At 33.0% G+C, this 26238-nt stretch overlaps 1 protein-coding gene and 1 long non-coding RNA gene across 3 annotated transcripts in view; one reads left to right on the top strand and one right to left on the bottom strand.

Moving 5' to 3' along the window:
- Nucleotides 1–26238, bottom strand: part of Lrp1b (LDL receptor related protein 1B) — a 1779190-nt gene that overhangs the window by 1221788 nt on the left and 531164 nt on the right. The window lies entirely within an intron of this gene.
- The window catches only part of LOC104851545, a 46219-nt gene continuing 31824 nt past the window's right edge, over nucleotides 11844–26238 (top strand). Inside the window, exons 1-2 of the long non-coding RNA XR_777237.1 lie at nucleotides 11844–12098; nucleotides 24429–24517. This is a non-coding gene — a long non-coding RNA (uncharacterized LOC104851545). The remainder of the gene's footprint in view (nucleotides 12099–24428; nucleotides 24518–26238) is intronic.

Here is a 26238-nt window from a genome sequence, read left to right on the forward strand (position 1 = left end):
TGGAAACCCTGAAAAAAAAAAAAAAAAAAAAAAAAAAAAAAAAAAAAAAGTAATTTGACATTATACTGCAGTTAGCTCCACTTGGTTCACTGTGCCCAGCCAGGCATCACACATATTGGTGGATGACCAAAATTACCTGCACCCTCTTCCCATCTTTTTCCAAGAATGAAGCTCTAATTAATGATGCTCAACATATATTTTGCCTATGTGCCTTGCTTCCCTATTGGATCAATATGACTTAAGCAGTTGTACATGTAATCCTATAGATTTATTGTAGTTTGATCCAGTCATACCCACTTTGTGTTTTTGCTATATAAAATAACAATGGAGGGAAACATTTCACTTTCAGGACCCCTTCTTTTCCCCGAGTTGCTTTTGCTCAAAGAACCTTTCCAGCTTTTAAACCCAGTGGTTCTTAAAATCCATTCTTTAGAACTCAGGGGACACAAACTTGGCCCTTTTGATATCCAACAGAGAAACTGGGAGTTTCAGCCTCCCCCCACCCTCAGCCCCAGGCAGAAGAGAAAACAAAACAAAACAAAACAATTACACAGGCTGCAAGGCACAAAGGATAAGAAGTCAAACCCCAGTTTGGGTTGGAGATAAACAGCCTGCCCCACCCAGCAACACCTACAAATTCAGACACACCTGGAGGCCACCAACTTCCTCTGCTGCCCCAGAACAAAAGATTTCCTCCACTCCAGGGCAGAAATTTTCTTCTACTCCTTGCACTACCCCTCCCCACCCACACCCTTCTGTGATGTTTCCACTTGCCCAACCACCCAAGTGGCTTTGTTTCCCTGGACTAGCCTGCACCCAGGCTGGAAATAAAACCTTGCTTGCTGTTTCATTTTTGCCTGCTCTGATGATTTCTGTCTTGCCTCAGTTTACCCTAACAGAGTGAAAGGTTTTTTCCACCACATACATCTTCTACCTATCCATCTCCCTTACTTTTAAGTCTTTAAACAAGCCATCCATTTGTTTATTTTTTTTCCAGATTGCTTTCTAATGATTTTCCCCCAAGCCTCTTTTTTTTCTTTTTCCTTCTTTCTCTCTCTCTCTCTTGTTAATTAATACATGTTTGCAATATGAACTGTGTACTTTCCTCCTTTGGCCCTCGTTTGGAGTTGGTACATGTCCATGGCACATCTTAATTCCTTTTTTCATCCTCCTTTCCTTCCTCTCCTTCCCTCTTCCCTCCATCTCTTGATACTTTTCTCTTTTGAGAAAGATCTACCACCCTACTTCCAATTATCTTTTACTTTCTCTTTAATTACAATTTGAGTAGCTCATACTGTATAGAAGAAACCATGCCATATTTAAGCGTGTGTGTCTCGTTTCATTGAACAGTATGGTTTCAAGGTGCATCCGTTTTCCTACAAATGACTGGTTCCAACATTCATTTCAAATAACTATTCATAGCACTAGCATAACTATGTACAAACTTCCTTCTCTAATTTACATACCACCTATATCACATTTATTCCTTCAGATTCCAGAACAAGTCCTAAGAGTAACTAAAAGTGTTTGAAATGATGATCTGTTATATGCAATACTTTTTAAATTTGTTCTTTTAAAGTATTGGGAGAAAGCCTTTCCTGGAAGAAACTATTTTACTGAGAAAAGATATTTTTTTCGGAGTCTTTTTGTTTTTGACACCGGGGAACTCTGGTTTTTGCACTTTCGAGGCAGGCGGCAGAACCACTGAGCCAAATCCCCAGCCCCTTTTCAGGGTCTTTTCAATGGGAGAAAATATTATTCATGAATATATAATCTGAATAGATACAACAGAAATATACTTCCTAGTGATATGAAATTGTATAACAAATTATCAAGAAGCATATGGCAAGATTTTTAAATTCTTTTAAAACTTCTATAGTAAAGATGGGAAATACATTATTGTGGTTTGCAATCTTAATAATTATGTGCAAAGTTGATATAAATATTACTTGGATCTGTATTTTTTGTTGACAACAAGGTACTTAGACATTGTAGCTAATAATTAGTTGTGAGAAATAAAATAAAAATATATTTATAGACAATATGAATTATTGTTTGACTTTTTTTCAAAATGTAATTGCCAATAGAAAATGGTTATTCCCATGATTAATAGACATAGAAAAGGGAATTCTTCAAATACTCTATTTCCACAAACTCTCAAGAAATGATATTGTTATGTACTAGATTGAGTTTTTAATTATACATTGCAGAAATCCACAAATATTAGGTGAGACTATACCAGAAATTGCATTTACCTAAATGAATTGGGACCTCACCTGGAAATTCGGGAGTTATTTGCTTTTCCTTACTCCAATAGACTCTCTCTAATCTTCCAAAAAATATAAAAAATAAATAATAAATAAATAAATTGAATTTTTAACAACAGAACCCTTTACATTGCAGTATATCTTCTTTGTTCTTTATTTTCTGCTTGTGATTCATATACTGTCTTTTCAATCCAGTTAAATTATATTCAGCATTTAAAACTCAGTTCAAATCATATTTTCTTCGTATCATTTCCCCTATCTCCAGGGGAGTTTGTTGTTGCCCTTCCTGGATTTTCAAGAACACTAGGGGCCTTCAAGCACAATCATTTTAACTTCTCATCTGAGAAAGTTTTCTTTAATGCTGTAGTAGAAGTATCCATTTTAGTGCCGGGATTTAACCTGCTTTGCAAGAGCTAGGTCCTGAGTTCGATCCCCAATACCCCTCCCCAAAAAAGTGTCCATTCTAAAATATCTTACATCTGGCTATATATTAGTCACACTGCATTGTAATTATTTATATTTCTTGGTCTGCCACACAGTCTATGAAGATACTGAAAGGTAAGGCTCGTTATTGTTTTGCTCACTGTGACTAAAATGCTACCTGGCACAGAGTAGGCACTCGTATGTTTATATCAGGTAGGGCAAGGAATTCAAACTACATATCGAACTAGGGACCTTGCGTTTGCAAAGCAGGTGATGGAACCAGTGAGCTAAATTCCTGGCGTGACTTACGTCTTATTTGTCAGGGTGTCTAATATGTTACATGACAGGGCTCAAACAAAATACTTTAATCTAATGTATTCACAAGACTCTGAAAATGGATATGGTAAAGTATCCAAGATATGCTGTGTAACAAAATTGCAGATCCCCTTCATACAAAAAAAATATATAAATAGGGGCCAGGGATTTAGCTCAGTGGTTCCGCTGCCTGCTTCGCAAGTGCAAGGTCCCGGGTTTGATCCCCGGTACAAAAATAAATAAATAGACTTATCAATAATATGTGTTTTTATATAGACCAGATCTAGAAAGAATAAGAAATTGTTAAAAGCTATTTTCTTAAAGATGAGAATGGAGGATTGTGGAGTGAGATTTTACTATTTATATTATCCATATATTAAAATAAAAGTATACCAAGATTAAGACAATATAGGAAACAGCAAGAACATTGTCAGTCATGCACTTTGAATTTATCCAAAAAAGATATTTTCCTAGTACCTATAATCTTTCTAAGTAGCACATATGAGTAAATATCTCATAATGCCTCGATTTAGTTTTCAAATTACTATCAAGTAAATATCCTCTTGTTCCTCAAATATTAGTGTCTATAGTAACGCTAACAAACGGGGGTGCACAGATAACCAGCACTTGCCTCACTTGTGTGCTGGTTTAAAAAGGCAAATTCTTGAGTTCCCCTCAAAATTACTGATTCATTATATTTAGGGGAAGTGATCCAGAAGTCTGTGCTGTAGTATCAAGCGCTGCTGCGGCTGCTGCTGTAAATGCAGTCTGAGTAGCACTGTTCTTGAGGACTTCACTCTTGAGAACTCTGTAACCTAACAGCGCCATCTATTGGTAACGAATCCCATAAAGGAGATTTAAATCCCAACGGAGAGCAGGGCCAGACATTAAGACTCCCTACGAAGAACTGAAAATAAAATGCCTGATATAAACACACACACATACCTACCCATACATCTATTATTCTGCCACAAAATGTTATGGTTTATAAAAGAATATATACTATATTTAGGATAACATATAATATTTTATATAATATATATACATATGTGTCCAATTATGTTTAACAGTACAGACACCAAGCTAGTGCAGCACAGAATCTGTTGATATTAGATCAATCAATGAAAGTCAGTAAATTCTCAGAAGTAGCGACAACATGCAAATCAAATATCTCATATAACATAGTCGCATAAGAAAAAAATACACTTAAGTAAAAAATAAAAAACTTGTAATATCAAGCCAGTATTTACTGAGCACTTATTATGTTCCAGGTGCTATTTCTGGGGCTCTGTTATTGGGCCTGAAGATACAATCAGTTCAGGTCAAAGGACAATGTAGTATGCATGTAGTAGTCATTCAATAAAATTCTGCTTTCAGTACAGGAATAAAACATACAAATATCATATAGTTGGTTAAATTATTCATAAAGAGAATTTTTTTAAACAATTCATTCTAAGATTTCTGCGGTTGAAAGAATCAAATTTGTCATTATACATATTATTTGTGCATTTTGAAAAACTGCATGCATATGGCATAAAAGTTTGAATAACTGCTAAAATATCTCATTAAAAACTCCTTACACAGCTTTACAGTAAGCAATGTTTATGAGGCTCCTGCTGAGGAGTAGAATACTTTATTTTAAAGATTATTCAGATATCCATGCAGACTTCACCATCTTTAAGAAGGCATTCAGCCATCCACATCATAGGCATTTCAGAAATACTTTCTATTCCAGGATACCAGCATGTATTAAAGCTTAAACAAACCAGTTTTAAATTTCTTCTTTTTGCAGTTCACCTAGTGCAGCCATTCTGTTTTCTGTTGGTTTGCGGTCACTGCACACATTATGGAATTTTATGGCCTAATCCATGTCTTTATCTAAACTAATGTTTATCATAATAATCATTATTGATGATCACCAGCAGACCTACATAATCTTAAATTTTCATGTTATGCATTAATATTAATTCTTGTAGTTCACTAGGGACTACCACATATAGCCTTATGTGCTCACTACCAGAACTAAACTAGGTAAAAATGAAGACAATTAGCTGTGCTTCCTTGTAAGAATGTACAAGCAGCTAAGTCCTGACAGTGAGACACTTGCCAGAAGCTACCCAAGATGAAGCACAGAATGAGCTCACAGTAATGCCGGCTTGGCAAGTACCTATTGGGAAATCACTCACTTTCAAGGCAGAATTTAGAAACAGATCATCCACTGTTAGTGAAATTCAATCACTGTCAATGCTTCGATTGTTGGGGTTAAAAAAAAAATAGGGACTCCCTCCAAAGGTGGTAATTTATCTGCAAGATACTACTGAATAAATCTTCATAGAAACCTGATTACTTCTTCACAAATTTCAGGGATAATTGAAAGGATTTGATGTAAGGTATTTGTGAATAGCTGTGTACAATTCTACTATAAACTCCATTATTAGATGGAAATACACCCATATCTATTTACTAAGTGGATATGAAAGTCACACACACACACACACACACACACACACACACACACACAAAAAAAACTTTGGAGAATACTAGTTAAGAACAGGAGTTATAGAAAGACAAATGTGGGTTCTATGTTTTCAGTTCTGCATTTGCTTGGCTTGAAATATAGGAGGCTCATTTCTACCAAGAGTGCTATAAAATTGCCATGGATACAAGTAAATGCTCAGTGGTATCTATCTTTTATTGGTAAGAAACCTAAGGCTGAGAAAAGTTCAATAATTGCCCCAGATTCCACAGCAAGTAATCTAGAAATTCTAGGCTATAAATCTATTCACTTGACTCCTAAATGTATGGCGACTCTCTTCTCTCCCTACCACACTGAGCTGAAAGTCAAAGTCCAAAAAGATGTACATAAACTTTTAAAAAATTAAAATAAGGAACAAACATTCAATAGGGTACAACAGCAACAACAAAAAGAACAATGCTAACAGTACAGTTTTGGGGAAAAGATGGTGTAGAAAGCTATTTGGAGTGTGTCCTTTTTTCTCATATTTTACAATCCAGCCTAGTTATATTTAACTTATTGTTAATTGTTTAATTATTAATATTCTTTCAAATGACAAAGCATTAAAATATCCCAACAATTTTGAAGTTTATGAACTAAAATAATAAGTCCACTCTCACTCTTCTGACTCAGTCATCCAAGGGCTAAATTGTAGATGTGCCCAACCAACTCACAAACCCTCAGAAATAATGAGCTACAAGAGGCAAGGGATCTGGGGTATATTGTGGAATAAACCCCTCTCCTGCAGAGAGCCTGCCCATCTTGGACTATTTGTGAGAAATAAACTTTTGTTCAAACCATGGAATGTTGGGACTATTTCATAACTACAAGTTTGCCAATACCATATGATACGTAAATAGGGGTCCACAAATGAGTTCCATGACCAAATCTAAAACGGGCTACAGTGAATGATGAACCTCGATGATGTTTACTCAAGATTACCACATATGTGGGCCAGGGTTTGGCTCAGAGGTTCCGCTGCCTGGCCCAGAGTTCGATCCCTGGTACCAAAAAAACATAAAAAAACAACATTACCGCATATGTGGCAAAACAATTGCTCTGAACTAGGATACGCCTCTAAAGGACGCTCCTGGTTGATGGCCTGCAACCTAAATAAACCAGTAATATGGAAACTGCCAGTTGGTAAAGGTAATTTGAATTTCAAAAGTAATTTATAACTTGTTGCTTCTCAAAAATTTTTCTCTTTCCTGGGTCTACTGCTGTTTGGAACTGAAATGATTGTTTTTATAATCAGCCTTCTCTTAAGTGCTTAGTCTTTAGAGCAATACATGTGAAACTGTAGGTAGCCACGGAGAAGCCTAATGTGAGGGTAGTAATGTATTTCTCCAGGAACCTATATTTGGTGAAACTACTTTAGGAAAGGTAACTTGATGTCATCTCAGCATTGTACATCAGGGGAAAAAAACTGAAGTAGACAGTTAATTTTCCCTCAGCAAACAAAAATAACTCAGCTACCTCAGACCTAAATACAGTAATTTGTAACTAAAGTATTGCAATGCTAGAAAATTAACTCTGAGTATCTTCTTCTTTTATATAAAAGGAGATTCTGTCCATCACCTCAACAGTAAGCTTCATAGTGAAATTGTATGGTAAAGCTAAGAAAGTCCTATAGAAGTACATTTATTTGCCTTATGTCAATCTTGAAGTATTAAACTCAAGAAAATTTGTCCTATTATTTCATGGCTACAATGGCCAAAATTAAACCGTGGATACAATTAAAATATAAATAAGAAATAACTCAACTAAGCTCAAACTTGGTATTAGACTAAATTTACATATTAATTGATTCTGGCATTCTCTATACTTTAGTACTTAAGTAAGCCAAAAATAGATAATCATCAGCATATGATCACAATATCTTCAGTTCCTATATTTTTAACAGTTTTATAAATTCATTTATGGACATAAGGAATAAAATATTAAAAACTCATTCATGAGGTACCTCAGTTGTCCCAAGCCTACAGAATTAAACACTTTTTGTTAATATTCTTGTCAGTAGTTTTAGCTCTAGGTTTCTAATGTTATCTAATACTGATCTTAAGAAATTTGAGGAAAAGCAAATATTAATATTATCAATTAAAAAATTTGAGACATTCTGATAAGTTGTTTTGATACATATTAATTTGTTACTAATATGTGAAGTTTGATTATTAAATGACAAAAATTCTTTATCATCTTCCTTTCATTTCTCAAATTTAAAAGTTTTTATTGGATTCATATATATTGAATTTTTTTCTAGAAAATTCTTAAATGACTACTCCAATACATAACTGTTCTAATAAACTCACACTCTATGATGAATTTCTATCAGCAGAGTAACTGACAATATTCTGTTACTTAGCTTGGTGATGAATAAGAATACTGACCAAATGCTCATTACCAGAACTGAGAAAACATATCCAAGCCATAGGCAAATGATGCTGATAAACTGAGGTATTACTTTATGTCAGGTTACATTGTGTTTGTTCATTCTTATTATCGGATCCTGCAAAAAATGACATCACTTTGTCCAATTAATTGCCTCAATATTTCTCAAAAAGTACTTTCTTCATGATTCGAAGTCAGTATTAATTTATGTAGTAATTACCTATTGTTATTTCAAGAAATGCATTACCTTGGTGTTATAAGATACTTTTATTAGATGTAAGCAGAGTATCACTGACAGCACAATGCATTGAACATGGTATATATTCATAGTAAATGGTAACTTTTAATAATTATAGGAAATTCAAAGGAACAGGAAATTGGAGCCTAATTATCCTAAACTAACTTCTAAGAATTTATAACAAATTAATTAATTTGAAAAATATTTCTTATGTAATAATACATAGTTAATTATGTCACTGCTGTTGAATATAAGACATTATAAATGCCCAGAAAGCCCCAGGCAGGAACAAAATAAGTTAGTCCAAGTCTTTATTTTATATTTAAGTAAGTGAAAACACAGACAATTTAAATGAATTCCCCATGGCCAAAATATTGAACTGTAAATATAACCTTCTATGCAGGCTAAATTCTTCCTACTGTATCACCTGGCTTCTTAACTACTTCGGGCCTTAGAATTACTCTCTTAACATCTGAGATATGCAGAAAAGACAAAAGGATGATTAAGAAAAATACCAGAAGCTGCACTATCTAAAATCATTCATGACAAACTAAATTAGCTACCTAACTATTCCATCCACTTTAAGATATTTAATGTATTCAACATTATAGTGCACTTATGTCAGAAGTACATTAACTTCATTCTTCTTTCCCCAAGGCAAAGTGAATAGGAAATAAACAAAAGTGCACAGGGAAGAGGGTGTGATACTTTTAAAAAGCAATCTTATCTCTGCATTAGTACTTAAATAGCTAAGGCACTGGATTGCTTTTTCAATTTACTGGGCTTGTGGGGTTTCTACAACATTCATGCAGAATATACATCCTGTGGACATTGCATTTTATTCAAATTTTCCAAAGGGAATTTATGCAATAATTCAACTGATCTTTTTCTGGCTTACTGAGATGGCTTGGATCAGTGGATTACAGGGAATTTAGGCCTAAATCTAAATTAATATCCTTATGTTTTAGCATATTGATGATAGGTAATAAATGAGGCAAAAAAATAAATGAGGAAGACTTTTGTAAATGAAATAATTGACATGATTTTGATAAATTGTGAGCATTAAAGAAACTATATATTCTTTAAAAATAAATGACCTTTTGGTTAGGAATTTTTATAGAAAAGTCATGAAATAGTTGAAAGTCAGAAGATTAATAATAAAGCATAATCAAGTGCACTTACCATATTTAAATTAAGAATCTGGGAATAGCATCAAGAAATACAGCCTATACTTTCCCCAAAACCATTAACTCTTGAATGACAGAATTCTTTATAGTGTTTTGGGAATGTAGAGACTTCTATTCTTTGTCTTTTCAGTTATTGATAGTTTTGCTACAGCTAAGTATACCAGATAAAACCAAGCACTTGCAATTCAAGTTGAATAATCAAACTATGAATTAACTGGTCTAGGTTTAGGTTACAAGCAGTGTAGATATTTGTTAAGGACTACGAAGTTTTCTAAATGCAAAAAAAAAAAATGTTTTTAAACATTCCGTATGCCACAGCAGACAATAAATGCTAAATATAGTTCATATTGAATGATATTATAGAATTTATTGTAATATAAATTTATATTGCTACAACCCATCATGTTCCTGAAACAAAATTTCATATAATGTAAAATCTACTAGCATTGAAACTGCATATACCAGAACCTGAGCCAACTTCCATAAATCCAAAACATTTTCTCAAATAGATTAGCATTTATAGAGAAAAGGCCTGAGTCTATTTTATCTTCATATGTTGGTTTATCTGTGTTCAAAATTAATTTAAGTTTATATAGCAAACTAGGACAGTTTATGCCTCAGGACAGGAAGACAGCAAAGATGTGGATCTTTACAACCTAAACATCTTGCCTCTATGAACATCCTTACTTATCACCCTTCTATATTACCAATTTCCTTTTCATAATGACCTGGCCATTTTTATTCCACAGAAAATACACACGGAAAATCCACTAAGTTCTTTTAAAAAAGTAAATGGCTTTATTATTGCATATATATAGCCAGTCTATGATTAAAATAATAGATTATCAGTTTTCTTCACTTTTCCCAAATCTTCCTCTGTCCTAATCTGTAAAGTAAAAGTGATTATATTTTAAATTTCAATAATTCCTTTCTTACATGCTTTACTTACCTTATCTAGAATTTTAGGAAAAAACATTTAGGGGAATTCTTGACAATCTACATTTATATATGTTAATTGGAAATAGCTTTTTATTATTTATTTACTATTTCCCGAATGCCAATAGTGTATATTTATTTTCAACACTTTACTCATAAATGCAGTAAACAAACATTTGCTAGTGCTATTTTGCAACCAAGTTGATATGAAACAGAGATGGGGATGTAAGTGTAAGTAAAAACAAACAAACAAACAAACAAAAACTTTCAACCTCTAGGACGTCAACATTTAGTCAAGAATTTATGCTACACACAGAAGTACTTTTAACATTTGATGAAAAGTGGTGCGATGTATAAAAGAAAAAAACAAAATAAAATGGAGGTTGATTTGATCTAAACTGGCTGGGATGATTCGGGAAAGGATTTGTGAACACTGTATTCCATGAACCATGTCAGAGGCTAAGTGGCACCTCTCTCTTAGAAACCTAGTGCAATATTTGAGTTATGTAGAGAAAGGTTTTTGGAACTGACCCAAATACGGATTTCTTTTCCATTTCAAACAGCTGTTTTTCTTTTCTCTCAGCTAAGACACCAGCCTAAGCTTTTCATATTCCCTCAGTATGGCTTTAATTAACTAATGTTAATCTGTACTACTAACCCTCTGCTACACATTTGTGAATTTGTTTTGCACATTGCTCACTGAGCCTGATGCCTGCTTTTGCAGACCTGATACCATCTCTAGGAATCTGTATCCCAATTTTTTTTTTTTTTTTTTTTTTGTACCAGGGATCAAACTCCAGTCCTTGCACTTGCGGGGCAGGTACCAGAATCACTGAGCTAAATCCCCAGCTCTAGGAATCTGTATACAGTTCCATATTATGGGCAAGAAAATTCAGATCTTAAAATTATAGGTTAGCTCTTTATGAAAATTTGCAAGAACATTAAAAGCAAAAAAAATTGTACCACCACTGACACCAAGTCAATAAAATAAAAAGTGTTTAAAAGAAATTTTGCTAAATTTAGAGTCTAGATATATAAGAATGCTAAGAACTTATTCCATAAAGAAAGTTGATTTTCAATATTCTAGTTTCTTAAATTTGCAGAAAGGAAATTGACCTCTATTTTGTAGATAACTGAGAACCATTTGTGCTTTTGAGTTAGGAAACTCTATCACTAGGAATCTGAAATAGATTTTTACATGGCAGCATATTACGATATTAGAGAAATCATATAAACAGATTAAATAGGAAAGCTATAAAAATATGAGATAATATAGGTAATGGTACTAGAAATGGAAATTAGGAAGGGATGACTAGAATTTAGGGACAGGAAAGACAAAAATCTTGAGGGAATAGAAATGCACATATTATGTGGATAGAATTTAAAAAAGGGATCCAGTCTGGATAGTAGATGGTTGTTAAAACCTTAAGAATACCAATAACATTGATAGCATAGAAATGCAGATATTATCCAGAGGTTTTAATGGTTCCTTCTGTTCTAAGCAAGTTGAGAGGCAGCTAAAGCAATAGATATATTGTGATGTTCCAACATTCCAATTAGAATGCTGATCAAGATTTGGAGGAAGAAATAAGCACTTGGGCTTTTGAAATGAGAATCATGGATACACTGCCAGAGAAAAGACTGTAGAGAGAAAACAAAAATCAGAAAGAATTCTAAAGAACACAACTTTAAGAAAACAGGATGAAGGAAATACATCTGTGGTGGGAACAGAGAAACACCAATCTGGAAGGCCGGAGGAGTGTGATTGGGTACAACAGACTTGTCAAACTGGAGAGGACAGAAGAAGGGAAGGATTGACATGGGAAAATGTGAGAAATTGTAGGAATAAAAAGTAGAAGAAGCTATAAAAGGCTGAGTAGTTTATACAAAATAAAACTTTAAAATACTTAGATTTGAAGTTAACCCTAGTAAGCGAGCTATGAATGAAACGAAGTAGAAAAAACTATGCTGTAATTTGCAGAACTCAGAAATTAAAAGAGAAATTACATACTTATATATGGACTGAGTGAAGATATGGTTTGAGATATGAGGGAATTCAGTGTGTGAACAGTTTCTGAAAATGTTTAACACATAAAGGTCTAATAAGAAATGCATGCCCTAAGACAATAATGAGGAAACCCTGAAGCAAGATGATGCTTAAGGAATTACACGTGAAAAAGGAAACTGATCTTTTTCTCTCTGAACCAGGAGGAAAAAGAAATGTAAGAGTCAAAATGCAGAGCAAATGTTGATTGAAGGAGTCCAGTTGAAGGATTTTATTTATAGTAGCTGTGAGGCCCAAAGGAGAAGGGCAAGTGGGAGGAGAAGGGGAAAGGAAAGAAGGGAAGGGAAAATATGAGAAAAGGAAAAAACAGAAACAAGGTCTTTGTAAATAGGGGTGAAAGGGTTGAAGGGAGGGCAGGAAAATGGGGAAAAAAGCAAGAACCAAGATACATCATGTAAAGGTACAAATTCCCGATGATGAATATCATCATATTTTATATGTAAAATGTACCCATACACATAATGAATAAAAACATAGAGATAGCAAGTGACAACCGTAACTCGATGTGCGCACACAGTGATTAAGACAGTAGAAATTATTTAGGTTTAAATAAAGCTTGATGTCACTTCTTGGGTAGAATCTTGAGGTTACTTAATGATCATTTTATTTATATTAATACTTATCTGTTAGTTCCAGTGGTCTGGGTAGGTATCAAAGAGATCTTTAGAACATATTTGTAAGGAAGATAGGATATCAGCACAGGCAGGTGATAATATCAGGTGTCACGTAAGTGAACCTAAGACACACTGTAGGGAGATACAGAGGGTTTCATCAAGTAGAGAACACTGTGAGAAATTAGACTGTGGAACAGATTTTAAAAAAAGCATGAGATTAATTCCCACAAACACAAACTATGTAACAGAAGAAAAATTCCTGAACCAGATTATGTGTTTTTAAAAATAAAACCTTTCAATAAAAATATTGTTAATAGCAAATCTAATCATATTAGTGATACATAATATAACATGAAAGAAGACAAAGAAATTTACAATAAATCATTTATAATCAATACAGCAATGGCTTGAAAAGTTTGAAAAAGAGAATTGTACTGAGCAAAACGTTTGTCTTCCTGAAGCTGCTACAAATGGGTCTATCGCCTAGATTCCCTAGGGTGGCCAAATAATGATCATTCACATCTGAAAATTAAGAATCCATTTTGTTTTAGTCTAAATATGCCCAAAGCTGGATACTGTGATCTCAAGAATCAACTACTGCAAAATGAATTTGAACATTTTTAATGTTTTTTTTCTGGTTTATCATCTCTGGGTTGATTATATCTATAATGTATTCCACAGGACTTCGTTTATTTACCTCACCCTAGGAGACATGATACAAATGAAATTAGAACACGTTTTACATTACAATTTTATTTTCTGTCCTTTCATCTGAAGCCTAAGGAGCCTGACATCCTAAGTGGAAAGAAGTAAAAAGATGATTAGTCAGGCTTTTAAGAGCCACACAGAAAGCCTGCAATCCCTTTTTTCTTTATGCCCAACATAAGCAAAATACAGCAGGTAATGATGTGGGATGCTATAAAGATTTTATTACCATTTTATTGGGATGAACATTCTATCTTATCCATATTTCTACCTATATAGTTCATTTATCCCAAACTTTTAGTACTAAAGTTAATGGCATTCCTCACTTCTTAGCATACTAGCAATATTTCATGCTTTATGCATGCATGTATATGAAATGGCAAAATATCTGTCCAAGGATAAACAGAATTTGAGATTGTACTCCGTTACCTAATGATACATTGATAGTTATTCTGTTTATTAGACTTAATCAGTAAATGCTAACTAAATTCACTGTTGACTTTTATATCATTTCTTATTCCACTGCTAATGCCAGATTTTTAAGGTCAACCATAATTGAAAATATAACAAACTTTATTTAACACCATCTTTTTATTCGAGGCACTCTGTCTGGCCCTTTATGTTTCTTTATTTTATCTTATAATTTGAATGATATAAGAAGTCATGATGGCACTCAAAAGAATTAAAAACCTAAAAATAGAAATATAATGAATGATATAATTATTTCTAAATTATAAATATAATTATTAATTTCTAAATTAAATATAATTATTTCTACTTTTAGGCTTTTAATTCTTTTTGTGTGCCATCATGAATTCTTATATCATTCAAACTATAAAGTTAATTTGCAGATTTGAGCAAATAAAAATATTCAGTGTATATTGTTTTTTCCTCATTTTGTCTTAGCTAATAATGGAAAATGATCAGAAATTAGAGAGTTGATATCATATGTTAAGAAATGTTCTCTAAGTGTAGGATATGCTCAGAGATTATATTAGGCCTGTAGGGAACCTTGATCTTTAACATTTTTTTTTTTCATTTCTTACCTAAGAAAGAGAAAAATGTGGACTAGTAAAAGCTTACCATGTTTAAAGTCTCTAGGTCAATTTAGAAAGACCACCAGGAAATCAATTTCTCATTATAGGCTTGGCCTAGATTTAAAATGGAAGTGTTGAACAAAGTGAAACATCTCTCGCCTTCTGTTGTCAGTTTGCAGAAGTGATCAGTTTTGCCGATGTGATTGCCCAAATCTGTGCCTGATCCTGTTGGTCCAGATGTTAATGACCGAAATGAATGAATGAATATCTGCCATATGTGTATTCATTATTCAAACATTTAACAGATATTTACTGAAAGCATACCCAATGTCAAGAACGATGCAAGTCATCAGAGGCACAAAGGCAAATATTTAACATGTGCTCCTCAATTAATGATCTTCCACTTTGTTATATATGGAAAGAAAAATGTAACTAAAATGGAAAGTAGCATTGATTGTTAGGACAGGTTAAAAAGTATGACCATTACAGAAGGAGTGGCTAATAGTAATATGACATCACCTCATGTTTAATAGGCTTTATATATATATATTTAGGAAATGGTAAATACCATAGAAGAGGAAAAGATAAGTTGATACGATGTTTCACAAGGGGGAGCTTATTTCTGGCTTTATTTAGGAGAGGAATGGAAGATTTCAATGAAGGGGTGAGTTTTAAGCAGACTTAAAAGATAAGAAAAGTGCTTTATAATTGAAGAAATAGTAAACATTCCACTTGGAAAAAATATGTAAATCATAATGGTATACTCAAAAAACAACAGTTATTAATCCATGAAAGCAGAAGCCATCACTGCAAGATCAGGAAAATATTATCTGTGTCTGGAAAGGCAAGGATAGATTATAGAGATAAATAGAGAAAAGAAGGCTAAAATTTTAGCTTCTACAATGTTTCCATTGTATTATATTTAAAGTAGCAACAATCTGTTTGTCCTATAAAGGAAGTCTGTTTTATGCAAAATTAAAATACTACAAAAGAACAAGTTGGACTAGGCTCCCTTTTTTTAATGTTAAAGATATTTACTCTGATTGATAATCCAAAGCATTTTTTAGGTTGACTGGCTGAAAAATGTCAAAGTAACTAGTGTTAACTGGTCTGACTTCAACTTTATTTCCTCTCACTTGGTGTTATCAATTTTTGTAATTTTTCAGTGAGGGCTATTGTGAAGGGCATATGAGATGAAGGCACATCCTAGAATGTCAGTGAGATAAATTGAGAGCACAAATTTTCCAATTTAATTTTCACATATGTGCTCACAGATGGTATTTTTAAATGTTTTAACGATATTTTTTTTAAAAAGCTTCAGTCTGACAGTTTGACCCTGAAACAGGCATTAACTCTCAGTCATTCAAAGGTAGTGTTTTGAATGCAAACTGGAGTTTTTTGTTCTACTACCACAAATAGAATACCCCCCCTTTATGTGCAGATGTTCATGTGCATGCACAAACACGTACACACATTTCCTCCAGTGGCTCAGGGGAGATGAAATGACTAGATATTTATGAACAATTAGGGTAATTATAAGGCATATTTTCAGTGTTGCTTTTGTAAACGCCATATTTAGTTGTAAGGATACAACAAAATGCTTTTCATATTTAGGTGTACTCATAGCTGCATTCAACTTCTTAACTGATAGTTTACTAATTTATATACTATCTTATATGAAAAGAGGTAATGAAGAAGAGTGACTCAGTAAATTTGAGAAGGAAAAACTTTGAAAGCATCTAATCCAATGTTTGTGAACTCTGAAGCGTACAATAAATTGAAATTTTAAAAGATTGCGAATAGTTACGTATTTTCAAAAGTATACTAGAAAATTATGTTAGTACTTTAAAACTTAAATGTAGTTTGTTATTTTAAAATAAATTTATTTAAAATATTTGAAAATTCTATTGTTCCAGTAATATACATAAGTGGAAAAACTGTAACATCATATCTGGTCTACTTTTTTTTTTTTTGGTACTGGGGATCGAACTCGGGTCCTTGCACTTGCGAGGCGTTGGAATCATTGAGCTAAACCCCAGGCCCTGTAACATCATATCTGAAAGACTAAAATTTGGAAAAAATGTATTGCTCATATACCGGCACTGGGGCCCAAATAATTATGACACACTCAAGGGAGTGGTGGTACATGCCTATAATCCTAGCTCTAAAAGGATGAGGTGGAGGATTGCCATGAATTCAAGGCCAGCCTGGACTACATAGCAGACTTGGTCTCCAAAAAATTTTTTTTAATTAAATACAGAAAATCAATGTAACACACCATTAGTTTCAAGCAATAACAATCATTTGTTCAAATAAATCAGTAGGAAAGATATTTTTTATCTTAGAGGTGCTCCTTGCTTTCAATAAGGTAATGTTTTAATAAATTCATCCTACACTGAAAATAATCAAAATTGACAATACACGTAACAAACCTAATTAAACAAACAATGTGGATTAGCACAGAAGCACCTACCTTGTAGTACCCTTTATTTATTTTTGTGATGATGTGGCTGATGGGGAACTAAAATCAGTGACACTGCCCAAGATTGTAAATGTATAAGGCATAGCTGAGGAAAAGATTAAAAATTCAAAATTTGATGTATGATTTTTACCGAACATATATTGATTTGCTAGCGTCATAAAGTTGAAAAGCCCAGATTCAAATTATTGTAATTTGGAAACTGTCTAGATTACAGAACCTATTTCCTTACCTATTAAATTTATCCAACAGCAGGGATAAGATTTGAAGAGTAGGTTTAAATGTCTCCCTCCTCTTCATCCGTAACCCATTCTTTTGACTGGAATATCGATCACTGGTGACCATTAAAAGTTTGGATATTTTTTAATGTATTGTTTTCAATTTTAAAACTATTAGTATAAACCAGTTTTTATAAGAAGAACAAAAGAAAACTTCAAGTTTATCTCAGGTTCTTTTGGGACAAAAGGGACTACTAACTATAGATATAATTTCTCGTGGCTAAAGATTCTAGTACCTGGTACACAGTTGTATAGATTTCCTCCAAAGTTGTGAGACTCTATGATTCTTGTTCTTTGGAAACTTGCAGCATGTGATAGTATATGATTTCTTGAAAATCATAAGGGCATCATTTCTTAACATTTATTTTTATATTGTCCTTTATTACATCAAAGAATTAATGTATTCTGGCAATACATAACCTCCTTTTTGTAAATCATCATAAGTCATCATATCCCAGTTTATTCACTTTATGGGTAACAAAATCACATTAGGAAGGAATCACAAAATCTGTGACTTCCATCCTTGGTAATTATTTTCAGATTCTTGGAGCTCATATATTGTCAATGAAGGTTTTGCTCAATTTAATATCCTATAATATAGTAGCTCACAATTTTCTTAGTGATAACAGATAATAGTGCACATAAAAGGAAGAAAATAGTCTATTCTGACAATGTTTAGCTGAAGGACAAGCATTATAAAAAATTCAGTCACTGCCCACCATCTTTGCTAGAAACAAAACTTCATTCGAAAGTACTGAGAATGGCTCCATCAGATGTGACTAATATTTTATTATAACATATAATAGAAATATATATTATATGTATATATCTTCATTGGTATTTATTAGTCAATTTATAGGTAAAACACTGGAAATTTTATACATATTACCAAATTTTGCAAAATTAAAAGCTATGGTCAAAAAATATAAAATTCAAAAGCTAAAATTTTTATTTTGGAACTCAAATTTATTTACTTCCATGCCCTGTTGACTAATGAAAATTTAGATTACAATAGGAAAAACTACGTACTTACTGCCTAAAGAAGTAATAACTAGGGGACATTCTGAAATAGAATCCCTGGAGACATAAAAGAACAGAGGTAAAGATTTCTGCACGTGTGCAAAAATACCCATAAATAAAATGAGCCAGTGTGTTGAAATGTAATTCTTTAATTCCCAGGGCAATAACTGAGAAAACCAAGTTTGCGAGTGATATTTTTGGCGTACTTGATGGTTTGAGTTCCCAGTAAAACCAGATCAGTCTCAGAAGACATTTTTATGGTGTAGTCATGAAATAATAAAAATTATTAATTGTGAATATATATATTTACACATAGGATCAGGTATTCTAAATATTCAAAAGAAACAAAACTATGTATAGGTCAATTTTTTTTCTTTCCATGAATGTTATTTTATTTGCTCTTCTTATTTCTAAATACTGATGTAAACCATTTCTGTGCCAACTATCCCAGCACAAGCAGCACAGATTCAGAAAATAATAACTCACTGAAACTGAGGCAGTTACATTCACATTTGCACTTCCTGATGCAGGCAGTTTCAATCTCTAGAGACAGGTGCATTTATCACATTCACAGCCACAGTAAAATAAAATCATCAACTAAAGGGACTCTGACGCATTCCTTTTCCTCAGGAAGAGTCACCAGACCATTTTGAATATTTTAAAAGAAGGCTCTCTAACTTCTATTTGAGAGAAAAATCAAATCCCACAGAAGTGGACACATTCTTAAAGATTTGAAGAACCATTCCTTTTCCTCAGGGAGAGTCACCAGACCATTTTGAATATTTTAAAAGAAGGCTCTCTTAACTTCTATTTGAGAGAAAAATCAAATCCCACAGAAGTGGACACATTCTTAAAGATTTGAAGAACTGATAACAAAATAAAAATTGTAGTGGCAAAACAGAAAAGACTACCATTAAAATGTCTTTGCAAAATTTCTAAACTCCAATTTTGGTCTCATTTATTATATACCTCTTGCCAAATTTTTGCCTCCCTACTTCTCTCTTCCCAAACGACACAAAATCCAAGTTTTCTATTTTTTACTACAACTCTAAACTCAAGATTTTTACATTATGTGTTTTGTGTTTGTTTCCACACGTAACCTGTATATTATCTTCCTCAACTCTTCATAAATCTTAAATCGATTGACTTTCTTGAAAAAGCATCTAGAATTTGAAGTTGTATTGAATGGAATCATTTTCTTCACAAATAGTTTCAGGTGCTGCTTGCTTAACTGAATTCTTAATCTGATGAAAAAAAATCAGATTTCTCTGTAGTTTTTACTTGTTTCTGTTCATGGGATCCATATCAGGAAAAGGAAATATTTGTGTAGTTATCAAATTCCTTTAGCTTTGAGCAATAGTGTTCAAGAGCTTTTTCCTTTTTCCCCCCTAGGAATCCTCAATTGCTTTTCACAACCTCAACAGTTAAAAATGTCAAAGTTTAAATATTTATCATTTAGGGGCATTAATTTTAATTCATCAAGGAATCCTCATATCTATAAACACTTTTAAAGTAAAAAAAAATCATATGATTATACTAAGGAAAGAATTGGCCATTTGTCCTCTATTTCATAATGAACACTATAAACTGTCACTTGATACATGATGAAAGCATTTTCTTTGATGCAACTAAGGCCCAGCTTTGCATACCACTACCAACTTACTTATAGACAAAAAAATGGACCTAATCTCTGAATAAGGTGATAGGGAATTGGTGCAAACTGAAAAAATATCAGCATTTTGAAATTAATTGGTTATAGAAGATCCTATATATTAGGACAAACTTGGGTTTTCTCACACTAAATCTTTTTCTTTCCTGTCCACCCTCAAACCATACCAACACGTCCTTACACCCCTAAGGGACTGTATACAAATGAGTAACACGGAGAGCAGGAAGCGCACTGTTTATATAGGGGAAATTACTTCTATTAGGGATTACCCAAACAAAACCATAGAACTTCACTATGGAACACTGTTCATTCTTAAAAATAAACCATTTGTTGTTTATACTAAAGTCACTGAAGTTTCACAGATAAAGGAGAGAATTACTCTCAAGATTTCAGTGATGTTTATAAAAATGGGAGACAGCAGTGATTACACATGGAAATGTGAGAGAATTAGCCTGTGGGATCACAGAAACGCTCACCAGGAATTATGGCTTATATTGGAATGCTTCTTCTCAAATATTAAACACTTCTCCTTCAAAATGTAACAGGTATTCTAGTAAATGTAAATACATTGCACGAAACCGTTTGGAAATTTCTAATGGTCATAGAATATACACTACTCAGTGCTGCAAACAGCATTATATGCAAATAAAGCTTCTTATTTTCCAGGTTGAAGCATGCTCTGTGAACTTTTACAACCCTGCATTTACTCCTCTCCACTAAAAACTCTTAATTATCTCTATAATATTGTACTCAATATTGGAAGAGATTTTGAATGATTAAGATAAGCTTTGATCTCTAGCTCATTAACTTCCATGTCGACCTTTAAAATTATGACTAGGTTAAAGTTTCTTTAAGAGACAGAAAAAAATAAATAACTCTATTTTGAAATTCATTTACCAAATACCAAAGAGTCTAATATAATTTTCTTTACAAGAATCATATTTGTTTTAAAATATAATCTATTCACAAAAGATTGGGTCTAAAAATCTTCTTCTTCTTTAACACTGTATTATAGATGATTATAATGCTATAAACCTTCAAGGAGTCTCAAGCCTTTAATTCACATGCCTCACATATCATGTTTTTAAAAATGACATTCAGAGACATCAGGTTAAGTGGTTTTTCCTATTTCTTTGTCATTCACTGCATTCTAAACATTTATATCCTACAATATATGTAGGGCAACTATCTTTATAACTATTCTTAGCTCAGTAAAGTCAAATAGGACTATTCTATTCCTGTTTTACTTTTCAATATTTCATGACTTTTATGTACTAGCTGAAGTTTAACCCCAAAGCTGCCTCAAGATTAAAAAAAAATGGTAAAGAAAATATACATTGAAGAGGTTATTGTAACTTTCTAATTCAAAGGAACAATGTCAAGTATAAGGACCACCTTGATTTCTCAATCTTTACCCAAAAGAGAATCTAAGAATTGCAACACATTAATTGGCATGAAAATTCAGACTTCCTCATAGACTCATTTTAAGCATTACCATAAAATGCTTTTTAAAAAGGTCTTTATTGAAGAAGTAAGTTGGCATCTCTTACTTATTTATACAATACCTCAAACCTTGGTAAAGTGTCAAAATAGTCGAGATAAGGATAATTAACTCTAGAGCAATTTAAAAGAAAACAAAGGAATTACATGACTCAGAAGTTCTTTGTGCTGTTACTGTGTGTGATATCATTTAGCTGCTGTCGTGCTAATCTGTATGTAACTGATTTTGTATCATTTGGCTACATTCTTTTTAATACAAGTACAGAGTTATAAAAGTTGTTCATTGATACAAGCAAATAGAGAAGCAATGTTACCAGAGAGAAAATTAGACATAACTAATTCTCACCAACAAAATAGGCAAGTTAGTTTGCCTGTGAAATCCCATCATAAACAATATTTGTAGATATTTTTTCAACTTAACTTTCTCCAAGGAAGGTTCAAAGGTAACGTATGTCATGCTAGTTAATTATAGAATTGCAAAAATCATTGCAGTAAAATCTAATCATTCAGTAGAAGAATTGAAAAATTAGCAAAAATTTAGTAAAATTTTTTTAGAAAAAATGTCTGAAAATTCTTATCAGAAACTCACCTGAAATTTTGATAACCTGTTACTCATTCCCATGAGTTCAAATTAAGTGAAATTCTAATGTCAAGAAGTTTAGAGAAAGAGAAGACTTATTTTAAATTTAAAAACCATATGGAAACCTGGAATGAGTAATGAGCTGACTGTAAATGAATGTAGCAAATGATAAAAGGCTGGTAAATGTTGAAAAGATTTGAAAGGAGAAGAAGAGTCATATGATAGATCCAAAGATTACAAACTGAGGCACTGAACATGGAATAAAATGGTGCTTGGGAAAATAGAAGAAAATGAAATGGTGCTCATGGCAAAATAAATGAAATACCAATATTCAAAAGATGGAATAAACAAGGAATAATGATAGGATTGGAGACCTGTAAGAGATAGTAAAGAAGTAACATGTTGGGAGTTTAAATGGTGAAACAGAAATAAAACTACTGTTCTCACTGTAAGTGACTGATAGTCCTTACCTAAAACCACTATACTTTAAAATATTGGATTACTAAAATAAAGACCAATGAAACCGTTTCTAGTTAAACATGAGAAGACTCTGAGTTAGCTTTATCTTACAGACTATTCACACTAGAAATTTTTTATGTCGCTAGAGTAAGAGAGTTGAGATGGAATTCAGCCAAGTGTTTAAAGCAAAGACAAGACCATATTTATTTCCCATTTTTGTTCATTTTTGTTTTGTATTTAAGACAGGGTCTCTCCCTATGTAGCCTCGGCCAACCTCAAACTTGAGATCTTTCTACCTAGGCCTCCCAAAGTGTTAGGATTACAGGTACGTGGCAGCACACTCCTCTCCTTGGTTTTTCCTGTAGAACAGGAAACAGATTTGCCATGTTTGGCAAAGGATAAATGATGCTGAGTTTGGAATATATTAAGTTAGACAAGGACAAAATTGTTTCTGCATTATCCACAGGAATATTTCAGAATTTAGAGGAAGAAAGTCTGTCAAATGTTTATAACTTTTTCTATTAAGTTTATTGGCACATTTAAGGTGAACAATACAGTTACATTCATCACTGGGATCTTGTACCTTTACATGATCGGTCTTGGTTCTCATTTTTTCCCCACACTCCTGTCCTCCCTCCAACCCCTCCACCCTTCCCTATTTACAAAAATTTGATTCCATTTTTTCTTTTCTCATATTTTCTTTCTTTTCCCTTATTTCCTTTCTCCTACCCTTCCCACTTCCCCTTCTTCTTTAGCCCTTTTCTTTCTATTTCACATTATCAATTATACCATTTGAACCTTATTTACATTTTTTTCAGCTTTAATTGAGTTTATTGGTACATTTTAGGGATACAGTACAGTTACATTCATTGTTGGGATCTTGTACCTCTACATGACAAGTCTTGGTTCTCATTTTTTCCCCTTACCTCTGTCCTCCCTTCACCCCCTCCTCCCCTCCCCATCTACAAACACTTTATTTTCATCTTTTCATTCTCTCACAGTTTTTTCTTTTCCCTTTGTACTCTTCCCCTACCCATCCCACCTTCCCTACACCTCTAGCTCTTCAGATCGCATAAATCTTTCGCCTTTTGCTTATTTAGATTTTTTAGAAAAACTATTCAGTATTTACTCATGTTGTATGTATATTATCATTAATGTAAAGCTTTAGAATCCAAACTGCCAATAGGTAAATGTACAACATACCCTCAGAAATATGCATGCACAGAAGCATACATGACATCCAAGGGATTTTTAACAAGATGGAAGTCACGTCTGGTGAGTAAAGTACAAATTGAGGAAAATTCAACAACATGAATTACCCTTAAGGACATTATGCTAAATGAAACTAGCTAGTCACAAAAAGACAAATACTGCATGATTTATCTTATGTGAGATATCTAACATAGTCAAATTCACATGAAAAGAAAATAGAATGGTGGTATCTAGTCATTTAATGGAAATACAATTTGAGATTGAAAACAAGCAAAAGTTTCACTAATGTATCTCACAGTATAAATATAATTAACACTAGTGAACTGCATACTTTAAAAAGGTTAAGATAGAAATTTTCTCTTTGTTTTTTCATCAAGTTAAAAATAGACAAATTTTTGAAATAACCGAAATACATTAAATGTATCATCCCTTTTTCCTGTTCAGGATGTTTGCTAAGTCACAGAAGGAACACAGCAGGCATACTAGATTCCCAATTTTCTTATTCAGTTGTTTGCCTAAAGTTTTTTCTTGTTCCATTTAGATCTCATCTCCCTTTCTGGAGAATCTCCTGCATGAATTGTCTGCAAAACCTCTTCAACTGGATACGAGTCTCAGACCTCTTGTAAACTAGTAAGCCAGCCATACTTTCCCTAAGGCATTTGTTCTAGCTATTTTCCTACACTATTTTTCCCAACATAAATTATAAATGTGTTGCTCTTTAGTTGAATAAACCCATTGAAAGGGATTCTTGCTAATGAAGACCCTTTCCTAATGCAAAACAACTTAGTCTGATTATCACTAGGCAATGGAGACATGCTTGTGAGCATCCTGAAACAGTGAGTACTTGCATGTCACGGGGTGGGTTGGGGAGCAGGAGCAGTCACCTTATTAGAGGAGAATGACTGATGTAGTTCAGTAGGGGTTGGAGTTGAGGGCACACTTGCCATAGGCGTCCACCTTGTAAACATTGTATTCATGCAGGTATGTGTAAGAGCCTGGGGGACAACAGAAAAGCTGTTCTGTTCATAACTGTGAAGTTAAGATAAAATTATTCTAATGTATGCCAACAACTACATTTAAATCATGCAGGCACAAGAAAATAAAGTCAGAGAAATATTGCCTATTTTTACTCAGAATAAGTAACTTTAAAATAGGCCTTGATACAATGTAAACTACATCTAATGAGACTGTCATTTGAGGGGCATAGTAGAGTCTGGTTAAATCCCTAAACCACTTTAGTCTACAGTGTCCATTCTCTTTTCTTTCTTTTTTAAATGAGATGTTGGATATGAGTGTAAAAATATGTGGAGCTTGTCTTCTCAGTTTTTCAAGATTCCTTTACTTTTGCATTGTGAACACATCTAAATTATCCAGAATAAAAAGATTTAAAGCTTCCAAAAGGATTCCTGTTTGCCATTTTTGGGTAGTGGTCTTACAAAGATACTCATAAGTGTTAGCTTATTAAATTTTTTTAGAAATATGTAGGGATTATTAAAACAACATAAAAGGCTGAACTCCATTAGACTACAGATTGTTTTGGTCCAGCTTAAGCTGTGCCTTGAAATAAATCTAAAACACTTTGTGGTTAAAGCAGAAAAGCAGTTTAATGTTCCATTAAGTCACAGTTTAAGGCACCCTGAAACAAATGAAAAGATTGAAAATTTTAGATGTGCAATTATACTTAAATGCCCGCTCTGCAAAGATGCACACTCAAACATCATTGACAAATCTCAACTATGCATCAAAAGAGAGTAAAATAGAAATGGTCATGTGTGATTCAATGAATGTGAAAATACATTTGTTTGCAAAAATACTGTATAAAAAAGCTTATTCTACAATATACACCTTCAAATATTTATATATTGTAAATAAATGAGAGATGTATAATTAACAAAAATTTGTAAAAGGTTTGTACTGGAAAGCAATTACCTGTTTACTTTTGTCTCATCTGCAAAAAGTAAGTATGTGTCATCTAATCCCTTTCTCTGCTTCTAGAGGACTTAGAGGCACTGAATAATTTAAATTATTCTAATCAATAACTACCACATAGGACAATTAACAATTAATGCCAAGAGAAACATACAGTTGAAAAAGCACCCGCTTAGAAACAGAAGTGGCCTTACATTGTAGGTGTGCTACTTTCTATAAATAGATCTTTGAGCCTTTTTTCTTTTTAGATAATCTTAAATAATTATTAGGAGTAAAACATTAAAAAAATCTATAAACTATTGCTAAAGTGCCCGGTGTATTAATTTCTCAATAAATATAAATTAATATGCTTTCCTTCTTCAGTTGAGTTGTCAAGTAAATACTATGCAAATTGCCACTGTTTATCACAGTATGCTACAATA

This window comes from Fukomys damarensis, unplaced genomic scaffold, assembly GCF_012274545.1.
Source record: "Fukomys damarensis isolate Sample0158 unplaced genomic scaffold, DMR_v1.0_HiC HiC_scaffold_29, whole genome shotgun sequence".
In the NCBI taxonomy this organism is placed as follows: domain Eukaryota; kingdom Metazoa; phylum Chordata; class Mammalia; order Rodentia; family Bathyergidae; genus Fukomys; species Fukomys damarensis.